The sequence below is a fragment of the Seriola lalandi genome, unplaced genomic scaffold (genome assembly GCF_002814215.2).
Source record: "Seriola lalandi dorsalis isolate HSWRI2012SDOR001 ecotype SW California unplaced genomic scaffold, Sedor1 jcf7180002054383, whole genome shotgun sequence".
NCBI classification, from domain to species: domain Eukaryota; kingdom Metazoa; phylum Chordata; class Actinopteri; order Carangiformes; family Carangidae; genus Seriola; species Seriola lalandi.
The window spans coordinates 845,673-862,267 of record NW_019524936.1 but is presented as its reverse complement, the minus strand read 5'-3'; the positions used below and the strand labels follow the sequence as shown (position 1 = coordinate 862,267).

The window sequence follows — 16,595 nt, the reverse complement described above, 5'->3', positions numbered from 1 at the left end:
CAAAACTTTCCAACTTTTTCGTTTCCATTTGTAATTGGTCTTTAAACACTGTGTTGCTGTTGGCCACATTCCTTTTACCGCATTGCTTTACACAGGCGGGGCTGGATAAATAAACAAATGAACACACTGCAGTCCATCACCTGTAGTCACTAGTAAAATTGTGGCCAGTTAATCTTGTCTATTTCAGTGGAATTTTATTTGGATGATATTTATCAAGCAACTGCTGCACAAGGTGCATCTGTGATTAGATGCGGTGTTTGGGTATTTTTCCTGCAGTATAATCAACTCATATAATTTTGAAGGTCATGTTTTCTTTGAGAATTTCATTAATTCAGATTTTAATAAATTCTTATTGGTTGAATGTTCCCATCAATGTCACACTTACTGTATGTCTGAGCAAACAAACAAACTAAACGGTGTGAGCGGCTGTTCTGTTACTCGCAGTGGTGTTGTTGTTGAGTGCCTGAGTAGACTGAGAAGAGAGTAGCCCTGCATAGCATCCTGCAGGAAATAGCTAGAAAAGACCAGTGCGTACTGTACATGTCTCCATTCTTGTCTTCTCTCTGCCTTTGTTTTCCAGCCCATATTACAACCCATATTCAACTTGCACTCTTTGTCTCTCTTGCTTGCTACATCATGCACAAGGCAGACCCCAACAATCACACAAACATGAGCATTCATACGCAAATGTTTCAGTAGTCCTTGCATTATCTAATGCACTGCCTCCTAATACACACATACACACATGCACGCAGTCACACAAACGTGCACACACACACATACCGTAATGTCTTGTCACATCTCCATTTCATAAAGTGCCTGTGTGCCTACCCCTGAACCGTGACGCCACGGTTTTGTTTCTCGCTCCCTCTTTCTTGTTTTTTTTTTTTTCCCCTCTCCCTGTCGCCCACTGTGGATTTTGATTAAGAGTAATATGTAAATGACACAGACTAAATGTAAAATCCTGGGGCCAGGAAGGAAGTGCCAATTGAAATAGATGCTTCAGTGCCCGTAGACAATTTGGAGGGCGGCTCACAGGGCGGCCAGCAGTTACTAGAGAGGGAAGGCCTGAGAAGGGCTGTGATGCCGACTGTAACCAATATTTCTGCATATGTCTCCATTTTGTCAAGTCTGATTATGGGAAAAGGAGGAGGATTGTGGGGGGGGGGGTGCGGTCAACTCGCCTGGCTTGTCACCCAGAGCTGTCCAGAAATCATTCATCATTCCCTCCTCCTTCCTTCTCTTCTTCCCTCTGCCCCCCTCTGGAGCTGAAGTAAATAACACACACTTATTTCAATATTATCATATTAATGTTAAAGTTCAGCTGTCACCTAATGGGAAGACTTAATCAGACGTAGCATTTTAAGAGGCAAGCTGCCACTCCCCCCCTTCCACTCTCCAGCCCCCTCTCTTGACGTGCCTTACCTCCTCTGGTTAGCGCCCCGCTCAAATCAGGATTTATGAGAGCTTTCCAAAGTGGGGCCCGGCTGCGAGCCTCTTCGACTACCACCCGCCTTTCTGCTTGATAGGAGCAGCACAACATACGCCCCCCTCCTTTCTTTAACAAAAAGTCTTTTTTTTTCTTTCCGTTTCTTCACTGTTTGAATAAAAGAAAGTGTGTTTTGTTGTAAGGCTGTGGGCTGGAAACGTCAAATCTGAAGTCATTTATAACCAGAGATGGAGAACTGAGAGCAAAAAGTAAGTTCAGGATGGTTCAATGATATCCCACCCCCACCCGCTTTCAGGCAATTCTTCCTCATTTCCTCACTCATTTAATTATTTGGCCCCCTTGGTTTTCTGCCTTTTGATTAATTGTTTATTTGTGTGCCATGTCAGAGCAATTGGAGTTTCTCTACACTGTAGAGAAAGAGGTGGGGGTGTTTGCTTTGTCATTCTCTGTAACATCTATAGAACATTTTGTAAAGGACTTTTATACTTACGTGGGAGAAGTAAACCTCTTCTGTTTTATTTTTGTAATCTTTGCACTTGTGACACAAACCAGACATGGATACAGATAGTCATTCATGCACTGGTTCATGAATATTACATTTTTTGTTTTAATTATTTTGTTGGTGTTCCTTTTGTTGGAATGCAGCAATTAGCTAAATTTGAAAACCAATGTTTTGTTTTTGTTCAAGCCAAGAGTTTTGGACAATTGTTTTACATCAATACCACAGAGATTCAGACATCTTTTTTTTTTTTTTACTGCTGAACTGTAGTAGTGAGCATGATCCATGCCAGACAAGCAGACTTAGGTGTGTAAGTGTGTGTTCCAAGATAAATGGTGTCCTTTTTCATTGTTGTTGTATTTTGTTTTAAACTCACACCTCTTCTTGAAGTGCCTTTATGGCATGGTGGATATCACCCCAGCTGAGAAACCATTAGACACTCATTATGCTAGCTGTCAGGGTTCAAGAAAGCCAATTAACTTAAAGACTCTGTGAATATCACTTATTGTAAGAAACATTCAGAAACGCACACATCTCAAATAGCTGTTGCTTTGTTTGAAAATTAATCTTTACAAATGTCTGCCTGAGAAACTCATCATTTGCCAAAGAGGATAATTAGTATAAAACACTGTTTATAGGTGTTATTGATTGGCTGGGTTGTAGGTTCCTAACCAGTGTCAGAGACGTAGACTCTGTCTCATGTCATCTCTCCATACATAGTGGATGTCAGTGCTCTAGTGGTGGGCATCCAGAGCATCCACTCTTAGTTCATTTTTAATTCACTCATCTGAAATCCTTTGGGTTTTAATTATACCATGACAGGCACTGTGATCCCGATGAGGCAGAATGGCAATCCTGATATCATATTAATATCTGTGATCATCAAATAATTATCATTTTGTTTAAAGCCTGGTTAGGACCGCAAGGACCAGACTAGATCAGGTTCACAGATATTAGATGAACTCTCTGGCGACACAGAATGTAAGTATCTAAACTTTATTCTGTGGTTCTCCTGTCAACTAATTGGTCTTCAATTACTCCTCAATTTGATGGAGTTTGATAGACATGTGGGTTTGGTACAGATAGCACGGGATCGCTATCCCAGATTACAGAAGCCACAGACCTTTTTATAAAGTAGGCTATCTGTTCTTTCCATTTGACACTATGGCTTCTCGTAAATACAAAATGGCCCTGTGACTGTACTGTGCATTTTCCTGCTGCTATGCTCAACATCTCAAGCATCTCACCCACCACGGTCAGAACAGTTGGGAATGGGATGCAGCTCCAGACCCAGTTAGGACCACTGGGGTTCCCGGCAGCTTCACGGAAGGAGGGGGGCACAGTGAAGGGCAATGAAGCAGCGAGGACGAAGGGGGGAGGATGTATATTTTGAAGCAGAGGGGTTGTCTGCTCTCGCTGGCAGCTGATCCCACATGCAGGTGGTCGACTCAGTCGCCAGGCAGATCAAAAAGTCAAGGCCCCGGGTGGACCTCCCTTTGAAATGGGAATGGGGCCTAGATATCAGACAGAAAACATAAGCAAGCTCCCAGCCACAGAACAGCTACATATTCATGGCTGAAGCTGGCAGTAGCGACGGGCAGGCGGGATGGACACAGCCTCAGCCTTCAGAAGAGGACTCATGCGTACTCTGGACACTGATTAAGAGATCAGCCCATGAGCCGGGTGAAGATGATGCTGTAGCTCACAAGCTAATGCACCCGCAGAGTTACCAAGACACTAACTTCCTTTCTTGAGATGTGTTTTGACAAGCTGTCTTAATGTGTGGCTAGGTTCATTTCTCTGATCTTACACAGTAGTTACATGTGGCAAGTTCAGTGCAAATATAGTAGAGTTAACAAAGAACAACCCTTTGAATCCTGTTATAATGTTGATCTTTTACTGAAACGGAAATTTAACCTATTCATATGACTAATTGGCAGAAAAAGAAAAGGTACAAGTCATCCTTGCCTATGGGGAAAATCAAAAGTTATTCATAGGAAACTGAGAGTCCTTGTTTGCTCGGCTCAATAAACCAACCTGTAAACAGTGTAATGAGCCCAGAGACTAAAGTGCATGGCCTCCGAGAAGCATCTGGAGAGGGGAACTTTTGATTCCTTATGATCTATAAGTATCGTCTCACTTCTGTATTATTGGCAAACATATACTCTCCCTCCATCCGACTCTCTGGAATATTAACTACTGGAATATGTAGGTCACATAATTAATGGAATTCAACTCTCCCAGTGAGCTGTGGTGGGATCGGAGTCTTGGGGCCCTCTTGAAGTCTTGTTATGAAGTTGAACAAAAAGATTCGATTTTTTTAATTGAAGCTGAAAGATGGGACAGATTGCAGTTGAGATGTTTTTCTTTCTCCCCTTTTAATTTTTTTTTTTCTCCTCTTTTCATTTATTTATTTATTTGTGTTGCCCTGTTTTAGGACAAAACGAGCAGAGGAAAAATGAAGGGGGAGAGAGGAAGGGACACAGTGGGCTGTCCAGTGGCACAGTGTCAGGCTTTCCAGCACTATGTTCTAGCTATGTATATACCTACCATTACATGCAACATGCGTTTACATTTATCATCCATATTCCTTTATTTTTCTCTTATTCTGTTTCATCAGAATATTGGTGTATACTCCATGTCTATGACATTGTGTAAGACGTGTTTGCCCTATTTTACATTCTATTTTACTTTGTATTACAGCTGAACTCATCACAGTAGCCATAGACGAGCTTCGTGTTTTTTGTCCCGAGAGTGGCAGATCACTCCCAGTGGATCTCACTCTCTCTGATCTCCTCTCCATGTTGCTGCCACGATAATTCCATGTTCTACATTTAAAAACATTCCCTTTGCCTTGCAATTTGTTCAGCCTGGCATCATTACCACCCCACTCAACCCCCTACTCCCTGCCCCCATATTGCTGCATCCCTCTGGGTCAGTCCTATCCCTGGCCTTTCTGCCCCCTCCAGGGAAGCATTCTGTGCTTTTTATGTCCATTCTGTGTTTTAATTCTGGTAAAGGAGCAAAGTGCAAATGCATGATTGTATCTGTCCACTCCGCAACCTCTATCTAAACTTTATACATACCAAGATGAGCACAGCTGCTGTGTGCACGTGCATGCATGCACATTATGGGAAATTCAGTGGATTAAGGATATCATATTAGCCTACTGGAGGAAGATTTACTTATACTTTTATATACTTTTATATACTTTTTTGGTGTTAATGATGGTAGTTCTTACCTTTGGTGGACAACTAAGTAGTACAGAACACCTTGTTGTGCTTTGAGGCCCATTTGATCTAGTAAGGAAAGAAAACAGGTTTCTTAGGCAAATTTATGCCAATCATGCTTCTGATCATGCACACTGTACACTTACTGGCCACATAGTATGTACAGAACAGTGAACACATTTGCTGTCCGTGCTCTTCCATGGACATGGACGTGATGAGTACACTGAGACTCTTACCTCCACTCTCCTACAACTCATACTTGTGACATTAGAGTTAGAGAAATCCTCTGACATTCATATGACATTTTTCCCATTGGAGATTGCAGATGTATACATCCCTTATGAAAGTATGTAACAGTGGGTTATCTTATATTGAGGGGACTCTTTTTTATAAGAGAACATGATAAAGAAATCATTTTGTTATTAAACTACAGTTTTATTTTTATCAAGCTATTTTTGTTTTTTGTTTTGAATGTCAGATAAGTGTCTTTAAAATCTGCACTTTTTGCCATGTTTGTAGATAGGAAATACTTTTTAATGTTCTTGTGTGTCTATGTGTGTGTGTCTGTGGCTACAGGCTGCTGCTGGGACAATGACAGGGTGCGCCTCAGCCTCATTACTCACTGCTCCTGAGCCAAACAAGCACCACTGCCACCTCTCTCTCTCACTCTCTCTTTCACTCTCCCTCCTGCTTTATCTCTGTCTTTTTCTCTCTTCCTCCACCTCGCCCATTAGAGAGTGCTGATGGGATGTTTTTTGCAGAAAGGAAAATATATACACACACACAAGCCTGGGCTGTAGAGGAAGGGATTGTTGACAAGGGCAAAGACGTGTTGTTGTTTTATATAAGGGATGCATTTGTCTGTTGAGGACTGACTCGCTTAACTGGCTGCCAAAGCCCCCTTTTTCTCCCAACATATCTCCCTCTCTCTGTCATCCGGTTCATGGCAGGCCTCTGTTTTTTGATAGATCAGGACATAGTTGAATTGTAATTATTTCAAAATGTGGTGGTGAAGAAATTCTTCAGATTTTTTTTAAAACCAAAGTCATGTAAAAAAAAAAAAAAAAGAAAAAAGAAAGTCAAAGTTGAACATAACTAGCTTAAAGTGTGAATGATTTCTAAATTCACTTTAAAATAGATGCCATCCGCAATCAAAGCACAACGAGCAAAAACTACATATGCATACATAATTTGAGTGAACCTGCTGTATCAGCACAAATAGCTGTCACCTGCTCCCTGAACTGTGCATCGATGCTGAACTTCAGCATTCCAACAAAAAACACTTTTTGCACCATCACTTTCTCAAATGCTCTAGGGTCAGCCAGCCACGACGTTGAGGTGATGCTTCGTTCGACCTCGTTCATCCCATCCTAGTTGATAGAGCTTCTTTTTTTACCCCTCCTTTAACCCTGACAGACTGTCGTTCTGACGAGATGACTGGAGATCAGTGGCGCTCTCATCCCTTGAAGTGGCTCCAGGTGTCACTCCAAGGGTACCCGCCCTGTTTGATCTGCCGTAGAGCGCCTGTCGGGCCACGGCACCCTCTGATTTCCCCGTCAGAGGGGAAAGAGGCTCTCCTGTCCAAAAGTTCCACTGCTACTTTTGAGTGACAGCAAGGGAGAGGGATTGGCGGCCATAGAGCAAACCGTAGCTGTAACCATTGGGGAATGGACTCTTTCCTGTTGTCATTATTTCTAGCTCCTGTTTAGCAGCTATAGAGAACCCTCTCACGCACCCCCTCTTGGGAGCATTGTATAGAGGTGATCCTGATTTGATATGCCAGGCCCCAGCAGTCCAAACAACAGAAAAGGAAACAAAATAAACATCAGATGAAACCAAACCATTTTCACTGATCACGCTGCGGGCCTTGTCTTAAGAGGAACAAAAAAACATCCTCTCAAACATCTTCAGATGCTGTCCAAAGGAGGTCCCTGTCATCACTGAAGAGCTGCACAAACAAAAAGGACAGATGAAACAAAATGGAGGAATGGAGGTATATATCTTTTCCGCAAACATAGATGCCTGTATCTATCCTCCCTTACGTTTTTCCCCCACCTACTGTGAGCTTCTGTAGAAATTACAGGTGAGATCTCAGTCTGTGGCAGGGCCTGCCTTTCGTCTAGAGGGAGCAGGGGGAAGGGTGGGGGGGTTTGAGGGGGGCGAAAAGACTGAGGAGGAGAGGAAAAAGAGATTCATGCTTTGCAGTACTGCTGTGTTGTTTGTGGAGCGCACTCTTCCCTTTGTGTGTCTGGCGATAACTTATTCAGCACAGGGCCATTCATCCAGGGGTTGAGCGCGGGCGTCCGTCAAGACGGAAAATAATGAGGCGACAGCAGCGCAGAGGATAGCTTTCTCCCTCTGCCTAGGTCGCACTCCCCCCCCCCTCCCCTCCTCCTACCCCGCCTCCCCCTTCTCCATCTCCTCCTCCTCCTCCTAGCCTCCCATTATCAGCCGATTTAAATAGATAATAGGGGGCCTTCTTCAGGACATTTTGAAGCAATTAGAATCTATCACATTGTCTCTTCTCTGACTGTTGTTCCCTCCCAGCAAGCCATTGTGCATACTTCTTGGCATACTATGCAACAGCTGCCTGGAATATTGTGGAATGCCACAGCATTACTGGCTCCCAGTATGTGTGTCAGGGAGGAAAAGGGGCTATTTTGTAACCTATATCTTTGCAGTAGGCTCCATACCCACGTGCACATGTCATCTGTTCCATCTTTAACCATGCGAGGACATGGGATCCCTCTGCCATGAGAAGCTGCTCTTGGACTGCATTGCTTGCCAGAATAATGTGACCCTGCACTTTCAGTCAGCTCTCTTTTAATTCTTCCTCTCACCATTTCTACTGTCCATTTTGTTGGATAAGAACATGCAGTGGCATTCAGCAGTGGAAAGGGAAAACCTCAGTCCCATGTTCTCTTGAACTACATTAATCCAAATTATTACGGCCTGTAACCTAATAAGAGAGTATGTCCAATGGGGCTTAAGGTTCCAGATTTATTCCTATCAAAGATATCCAAGTAGTTTTTGAAACAGTGATAGTCTCAACAAAATAAGTCAGCTGTCTAGGTTGTGTTTGCATCAGGATAGATGGTTAAGTATAGTTTTTGCTGTTATTGTTGTTGCCTCTCAGATCTCTCTTTGGCAGGGTGCAAGAGCTTGAAATATTTACAAATGCTGAATTTTGAGTGTTTTTTTTTTCTTTTTAATATTTTCTTCTAACCCATCAATCATTTACTGCGCCTCTGTTTGTCTGTATCTCATCCTAACAGACCCCCAGGATGGTGCAATGAAACAAAGGCAGTACATTGTTGCCATGTTCTTGATGGCATAAAAGATCCCCTTTATCACACTGGGCAAAACAATAAAAGGAGGACCACTTTTTTTTTTTCAAGGAAGCAAAAAGGTTGAAAGGCAAGGCATTTGTAGGCATCAGGATTTAAGAGGAGCTCCCGTCAAAATACTTCAACAGCATATTGGTCCCTTTTCTAAGCAAAAAGCTACTAACCTTGAGTGCTTTTATACTAAACACAAAAATAGATTTTTTTTTGTATTTTATTTTGTTTTTTTCTATCCCAAAGGCTGGAAGGCAAAAGGACAGACCCCGTCACCCCACCCATCCCTTACTTTGGTTTGGTGGTGCGTGCTGTGAAGGGCATTCCATGATGTGTAAAACACAACAGTTTTGACAAGTTGCTACTGAAAACACAGCTTTGAATATCTTATTTGTGAAATCCAATCTCACAATGCAGTCTACTGTTATACAAAAATTCAATTTCAATCTTTTTTGAATTCCTCTATTGTGGTATGAAAATTGATGTGACTTTCTGCTAACAGAATACAAGAAATACAACAAAGAGATGACATAGTGCAAAGTAAAATTATGCCTCTTTGTTCTTGAGTCATCTTGTCATTGTGTTTCAGTTCAATAGTTTCATTAGTTAATAGCGGTACAAAGCGATATTCCTTTTTAAATTTTTGAAGCAATATACTCATCTCCACTGTATAAAATAACCATCCAAACGAGTAAAATACTCTGTAATTCTGCCGTGTTTTTTCAGTTGATAATCTCTAACACTGTAGATGACTCTAAATCTTATCATCTCAAGGAAACTGTGATCCGATATCATAGTTAGTAAATCACTTCAAACTGTTGTTGGGTATTGTTGACCCAACTCAGCTTGGTCATTGACCTTGTAGAAAATGACTGATGTTCAAACAAAGACGCCATCATTTTAAACTGTCACTGCGGCAACCTATAGGCTTAATGTCAGCCTTGCAATGCTATAGCCCTCCCAGGCCCTAAAAAAAAAAATTGTTGATATTTCCCAGTATTTTTCAGTTTTTACAATTTATTTGTAGTAGCACTGACAAGAAAAAAAAAGTCAGTAAAACTGTAACTTGATCCTTCAATTTTAATGCAGGTTTCAATGGTAGAATACGGTTTCGGAACGGCCCTGAGTTTCTCTAAAAAACTTTTCCAAGACTAATTATAAGGACCCTGTGGCTCAGCCTGTTTAGGCAGTGTTAACATTTGGCTAATGTTAGCCACTGCCCGTCTTTGTTGGGACATGTCTTTGGCATCACTGTTGTTTTGAAAAATGAGATTTTGCCACAGAATGTCAGGGATGTCTGAGATAATGCACGTGACAAAGAAACAAAACAGACAGAGACAAATCCATAGTTATTTGAGTTAGCAGGCTCCGGCAATTACTCAGGCATGACCGCTGAGATGTGCTGTATGCTTTTTTGTGGAGGTGGATGATTGAATTATGGCACGAAACTCACTGAAACACTATTTCTCTCAGTGTAGAGTACTGACAGTCAATTTGTGACACAGGTTGTTTTGTTTGTTACTCCGAATCTCTCCCTAGATGCCTTTGTCCCAGTGGTGCATTCCAGTGAAAGCAATGGTTGGACACTGAATCATAACGGTCCTCCCTCTGACTGATTCATATTTAGTGATGTTGAAAAGGCTTTTTCTTATGATGGATGCCTCAAACCATCATGTGTCGTAGCCAAAATCGTAAGGACAAAGCAGAGTTATGCCACAAAAGCCTGTAGAACGTTGATCAATGGAGAAAACCCCAGTGAGGTCCAATGCCCGTAGCATTCAATTTTAGCCCAGGGACCATAGGAAGTTTTCTAGATGTTGTATAATTAGACGGTATGTAGTTAATCCCAAGAGACTGTTTGGCAGGCACTGTCTTTCCACTCTCAGGTTTTTTGCTCATATGTAAACGTCTTGAATTCGTCATTCATGGCTTTAAAATAATTCTGCTTATTGCTTAAAGAAGCGTTGAAAATAAAAGTCAACGTAATTTGGAAGGGGTTGATAGACACGTACACCATACTGATGATCTAGTGTGATTCTGGAAAGGAATTCTCTTACGATATGACGTACCCTGGCTGAGAAATTTGCTAAGAGTCAAGTGCAGTACACATTCAAGCCCTTGGCCTGGCTTGGGTTTCGGGGAGTGAACCAGCCATGCATGGCTGGTAATGACAGGTTCCATGTTGCCCGTGGCTTGTGGCCCACTGCACTGTTTGTTTGGAGAGTGGTGCTCGGCCGTGAAGTGCTGGCCCAGCTGGCAGCAGTTCCGTTGCCCCTTTGGCCCGATGGCTGGGGCTTGTTTGGCCCACACCAGCCAGGCAGACTGGCATCCAGGAGGCTGTGGAGGAAGAGGTGGAGGAGCGGGGGTCTGACAGAGGAGCGGAGCTGTTGGCTGAGCACCCTGGTGCTAGGCCAGGCCTGCTGCCAGTTGGAGAGAAGACTTCCCCGCTCACACCACGATCTTCACGTCCCTGTGGCGACAGAGATCTTAGTTTGCACCTCAAGGGTCAACATCATCCCATCGTGACCTGTCTCAGCTCGAACAACCTTGCTCATAGAACGGCACTGAAGACTTAGCATATATATATATATATATATATATATATATATATATATATTTTTTTTTTTTGTCTTTATTTATTTATTTTATTTATTTGTTTTTTTCTTCCTACTTTTTGCAGCCAAATCTTTTGTGGACAGTAACACAAGCCTGATCTACAAGACATTGATCTAAATAATATTAGCAAAAAGTTATAAAAAGTATTTGTGATAATTATTTTTCTTTGATTATATGCAGGACTGGGTTTAACAAGAGGCCATGCAGTCTCCCCTCTGACCATTGTGCACCTTTATGGCCAGAAGTAACTCTCATTGTGCTTCTGAGACATACTGTAAATTACACAACACAGCAGATTTGAAGCATCACAACTATTGTACATGACCTGTATCTTAGCCTGGTAGCAACAAAGCTAACCCCTACACAAACATCCAATTCTTTCTAAGTGACCGCTGAAGGCCCTGAAAACTATTGCCTCTTAAATGTAGAGCTGCTTTGTTTATTTTCTGAGTGTTTGCCGGGTCACATGGGTACATCCTGTCAGCCATCGTGTAAACTTTAACCCCCACCCCATATTCTGATGGCGCCAGGGCTAACATTGCTTCAGTGTTAAAGGGAAGTTGTGAGGACATTGATGTCTTGGCCTAACATCCTAGTGTCACTTTCCCAGCCTGTTTGTGGAGCCCGCCAATCCCCTCACTCTCCTCAGCTGACCTGAATGCATCACTGAGTATCACACACATGTGAGGAGCCTGATATCTCAGCCAACAACAAATGTTTTCCTGCAGTTGCCGTTGCATTACTATTGTACACAGCCTTCGTCCCCTGACCTGACTCACACTGAGGCTCTGTCGGTTAGATGTTTTTCTCTTCAGGCCAAGACTGTATTTTATTTAACAAGATGTTGATGCACACCCATCCCATCTAAAAGTTTCCCTGTGGTATAGCATTTCAGAACAGACTTGACATAAACCATTTCTAAACACTGGTTTCATTTCACCAATCTTTAATTACATCGTTTGGTAGAGGCCGAAGTACAGAGTTGAAGCAAAGCACCATGTTAGCAAAGCGTATAATAGTGAGGGATACCACAGCCGGAGGACAGTGGGTCGAGAAAAGGGAATAATATTGTACACAAACGAATATTGTAGGAAAACTTAAGGTGTTAAGGGTTTATAGACTTTTAGAAATGGCTTATGATTAATTGCTTAGTCCTAGAAGATGACTGGGTTGACTTTTAGAATTTTAAAACTATTTGATTTGTGATGCAACATCTGTTTTGTGTTGATAATGGAAAGTTTTCAATTGAGAAATTGGTGGTCATTATCAACATATCTCAAGCTTACTAATTTTTACATTTACTCATTTGCCACTCATTAGTTACCCATTCACTTAATTGTGCATAAAGTACTACATAGTGGTATAAATGTGGTTGCAGTTAACACAATTTCTCTATTCTGACCTTTGAATGAACCTCAGCACATCAAGACGACAGTCCCCATTCCCCATCCAGGTATTAATAGACATTTAATATGTATTTCAGGATTGATGACTAATGCCAGCGCTATTACAACATTGTTACTAATTAAATTCATTAGGTCATTTTTTCCCCTCAAAACTTATTTATAAACATATTTCAGATTGGCCTCAAAAAGCCAGCCACAGTCAGTCAATTAATTTAGATATACAAATTGTTGGGTAGCATTCCAGTTGCACAGTGTTTCAGTGTATCATGGTGCCATGAAGAGAATCATTGTAGCCCCGAGCGATGGACAAGCCTTCCTCCAGCTCTGTGACAAAGGCGGCTGTGAGGTCGTGCCCCAGGCCAGGACTATCAGAGCTATCAGTCCAGCAGAGAAAGACCATAACAACAAGCCCTGTCAAATAATGGTGTCAACACTGGGATTGTTTAGCTTCATTTGTACAAGGAATGTCCCCGGTTTAATGGTAACGTGTCGCTGTCTATTGACTCATTGGGTCAGATTTTACCCTGTTGTTGTGTCTGTTTCTCTCTCTGAGTGTGGTTTGCGGTAGAATGGTATATTGTAGTCTATGCTATATGTTGGTTTAAAATATTTCCCTTTCTTCAAACTTTAAGATGTCAGAAAGGTCACTTGTCAAGGATAGTTGGCCTAGAGACATAGATGTGGGAGGTGACATGAAAACTCATGTTTCACTGAATCTTTTCTTGCCTCCCACTGAGGCCTGTATTGTATTGGCTGATCAGTATTTTTTCCTCCTTGTTTATTAAGTTTGGTTGTAGTTCAGTCATCGATATTTAGAAGTAGGTTTAATGCTAAAAGTCAAGACTCAGTTAATTTGACAACAGTGTAGGACTTAACGTCCCTGAGCTGAACTCACAAATGGACTTTTCACTCGCTTCTTGGTGATCTGGTGTCGGCAGTTACCGCAGCACCACAGCATCTATGAAAACCTTTGCTTGTTAAATGTGGCTTTTTTTCACATGGAGTTCATGTTTTTGTACTACAATAGCAGCCACACTGTTGTGAAAGAGTGTCTCCCGGGTTCCGGATGCTAGTTACCTTCTGAACTGTCAGAATGTCCGTTATTATTGAGCCCCCTCTGCCATGCCTCACCCTCTGAGTTTCAGCACTTCCTTTACCTGGCTGGCTGGATAAAATGATTTCTCCTCTCCCCTCCTCTTCTCTAGTCAGAATATTGCTTCCCCCCACTGCCATGCCACATCCCCCCCCTGCTCTCCTAACGGTAAACGTTAAGATCCAGGAGTGGATCAATGGCTGTTATCCTTTGATGTGCCAGGACGCATTACGAGCGGTGAGTTCTAATTGGAGCAGAGAGCTGAGGATCAATGTTGGATGTAATTGCCTGACACAGGGATGGGTGTGAGACTTTATTATCATTAATATTTAGACATGATGTGGGAGGACCCAGCCGAGGCTAAATGTACAACGGCGGTGCAAGCCTTTGATCTCAGGAGATAAGCAGATCGATTGGGGGTTGGTGGGGGGTGGCTGAAGGAAAAGAGGTCGTGGAAGTGTGGTGAGCTGGACGAACGAATTAGCGAGGCCGGCATCCTGGATTTTATCGAATTTCGCGTGGAAGCTCAGGAAAGGTCATACTAGGCCGCAGTCCTCCCAATAGCTAGAATAACAAACTGGCATCTGGTCAGAGTCAAGGGAAGAAAGAAGGCAAGTTAATTTCAAGTTTGGTCACAGATAGGAGATAACCATTACATTTACAGAATAGACACAATTACGCATTCATTAATTCAGTAGTTACTGAAAAAATCTAAAAAAGTTCTGAGATAACCATGCCCAATGCCCTTGTTTAGGTGTTTTTATAACTACACATGGTTTATTTTTCAATTAAACTAACTACTTTTGGGATGGATTAAGATTTAGCGGCGAGAAAAATGGGTCAATGAAGGGATATTTAGTCCTTGTCTTTTTGACGAGTTCCAGTATTTGGGCGATGTAACTGAATATGATCGAGGAAGAAGCCCTACAAGGCTCCGGGCTGCTTCGTTGTGGTGTCAGCAAACACAAGATAATGTTACCTAATCTTATAGGTAAAGGAGGGGGTTGGACTGGAACACTCCCTGTCAAGCATCATGACCAGAGGGGGGTTGGAATATCCCATATATCCGTGAAGGCTAAGGGCATGCTGAAACTGTGAGGGGGCGATGTTAAAGCTCAATTCTGTCTCCTCTGTTTTTGTCACCTAGTTCCCCAAGGACTGATACCTTAATCATTGTACTTAGCAGGACAAAGATGGGTAACAGGTCACACAATAACAGGTGTGTTAGTTTTCATGGCCGCGACCTGCTGCCTGATATTGGACAAAGTCAGAAATCAGGATCCAGGTCAGCAGGGATGATGATCCTGAAAAGAGATTAAGTGAGGGGTGTTGTAATGTAAAATGACACTGACTTGACTTTGACACAAATTTTCCACAAATTCCACCAATCTATTATTCAAACACACTTCCTTTATAAATCACCAGGTAAAGACATAAAAGAGCAACAAAGGGTCCTCTATGTTCATTCAGACCATAATCCAATATTACATCAAAAAATGCCCTGTAGCAGTATGAAAGTGTTTCAGTCACATTTTGGCTTTATCTTAAATTAGGGCACGTTGTTTGTTTATTTGGATTCCCATTTGTTGTTGTCATGTCACCAGCTACTCTTAGCATCAACTCTCCCCGGAGTCCATGTTAAGCTTGCACTCTATAACTATACTGTAATGTTTAAACTTAAACTATTTGCAGTAAATAATAAAGTGTGTTTTGTGTCTTGAAGAGCTACATTATTGAAAACTAGGAAAAACTCAGGTCCATGTCAAAAATAACTTGAATTGAATTAGATTTTAAGTCATACAAGCAAAAGCTGATTCTATATCATATAAAGTAAAGATGAGTAGCTGACTACCACCTCTCTCTTCTATACATCCTCCCATTACAACTTAAAAAAAAAAAAAATTAAAATACAAGCCCACAGTTGTTGACTCTTTGCAATTGGTATTGATGATAGGTCTGTTGTGTCTTTACATTCATAGCTTTCCATTCAGCAGTCCATTGTACACTGTGCAGAAGCTTGTACCATTGTAGAAAATCTCAGGGTTGAGCAACAAATGGCCCATTATGTAACATTTTGATCATTATGCCAGCTTCAACAGTGATAACACATATCTACACATACCTACAGTTGTAACCAAAGAACAGGACATTTTCTCAATTACGACTTTAAAATATACACTTCACTCATAAAAAATAAACATGTTAAGAAAAACACAGATATCTTGGCAGAAAAGAGCTGACATTTGCCATTTAAAACCTTGCTTTTCATCAATATTGGAAGCCAGTGTCCTTTTCTCTATGAATATCTGCAGTAAGGCCAGCTTTTGTGTGTTTACCGTTTCAGTTCCGTGTTTTCAATGTGCCCACATTTTCAAAGTTCTGGTGTAGCCTCTTGTAAAAGGCTCATCTTTCAACAGTTAATGTTAAAAGTTAGCTCAGTATGCTCAGTACTTTGTTTGCTCTCTTGTGTGCTCGAATGTGTGTGTGCGCACGCGTGTATTTGTGTGTGCATGCCCAGATTTGTGTATTTGTCTTTATTTCCACCGTGTGGCTTTGTGTGTGTGCGTGTGCGTGTGTGTGTGTGTGTGTGTGTGCGTGTGTGCGTGTGTGTGTGTGTGTGTGTGTATGTGTGTGTGAGTGTGCACACACATGCCTGAGTGCATGTGAATAAGGGAATGAGATAAGAAGGAGATGAAGAGTTGTTCAGAGGAGCTTTCTCACTCAGAGGCGTCCCCATCTGTTCGCCTGGGCCTAATTGTTCCTGGTTGCGAAGACATGGAAAAAAGGGAGGAAAGCAACTGTACTCGTCCCCTATCCCAGAGTTATTTCTGTAACATTAAAAGAGCGCCACCAGCACGCTCCAGATTATTGCCATGTAAATAATGGCACTTGGCTCGATTCCCTGCTAATGAATGTCATTTACTTTTCCAAACGAGGATTAATTATCGACCGAGGACCCCTCT

The 16,595-nt window shown here is 41.9% G+C and overlaps 1 protein-coding gene across 3 annotated transcripts in view; it reads left to right on the top strand.

Moving 5' to 3' along the window:
• The window catches only part of vti1a (vesicle transport through interaction with t-SNAREs 1A), a 111,976-nt gene that overhangs the window by 77,659 nt on the left and 17,722 nt on the right, over window positions 1–16,595 (top strand). The gene's annotated exons all lie outside the window — the stretch shown is intronic.